Source organism: Trichosurus vulpecula, chromosome 6 (genome assembly GCF_011100635.1).
Source record: "Trichosurus vulpecula isolate mTriVul1 chromosome 6, mTriVul1.pri, whole genome shotgun sequence".
Classification (NCBI taxonomy): Eukaryota; Metazoa; Chordata; class Mammalia; order Diprotodontia; family Phalangeridae; genus Trichosurus; species Trichosurus vulpecula.
This window is the reverse complement of record NC_050578.1, coordinates 273,193,035-273,193,957: the sequence shown is the minus strand read 5'-3', so window position 1 is coordinate 273,193,957 and position 923 is coordinate 273,193,035.

Below are 923 nucleotides of genomic sequence, written 5' to 3'. Positions count from 1 at the left end.
TGCCCATCAAATTGGCTTATATGACAGAAAAGGAAAATGACAAATATTGCAGAACATATGGAAAATTTGATACACTATTGCACACTGCTGGTGGAATTGTGAACTGATCCAACCATTCTGGAGAACAATCTGGAGCTATGCCCAAAGGACTATAAAACTGTATGTATTCTTTGAAATAGCAATACCACTAGTAGGTCTGTATTCAAAAGAGATTAAAAGGGCGGGGGGAGGGACATATTTGTACAAAAACATTTATTGTAGTTCTTTTTGTGGTGGCCAAGAACTGGAAATTGAGGGGATGTCCAACTATTGGGGAATGACTGAGCAAGATGGGGTATATGATTCTGACGGAATACTGTCATCATATAAGAAATGACCAGAGTGGTGGTTTCAGAAAAAATCTTGGATGACACATATAAACTGATGCAAAGTGAAGTGAGAGGGAGGAGAACATTGTGCAAAGTAATAGCAATATAGTACAACGGTCAATTGTGAATGACTTAGCTATATTCTCAGCTATGCAATGATCCAAGCCAATTCCAAAGGACTTCTAATGAAAAATGCTATCCACCTTGACAGAAAGAACTGATGGAATCTGAATGCAGATCAAAGCATGCTGTTTTTCACTTTCTTTATTTGATTTTGTTTTTTTTTTCTTTTTTGGTCTCTGTCTTCTTTCACAATGTGGCTATTATTGAAATATGTTTTGCAGTATCACACATGTATAATTGATATCAAATTGCTTATTCTCTCAGGTAGGAGTGAGAAAGAGGAGATAATTTAGGACTAAATTTTTTAATGAATGTAAAAAAATCGTCTTTACAAGCAAATGAAAAAAATATTTAAAAAAGAAAGCTGCCTATTCATGTCCTTCGATGTGAATTTATCAATTAGATTTATCAATTGGAGCAAACAATGTGGCT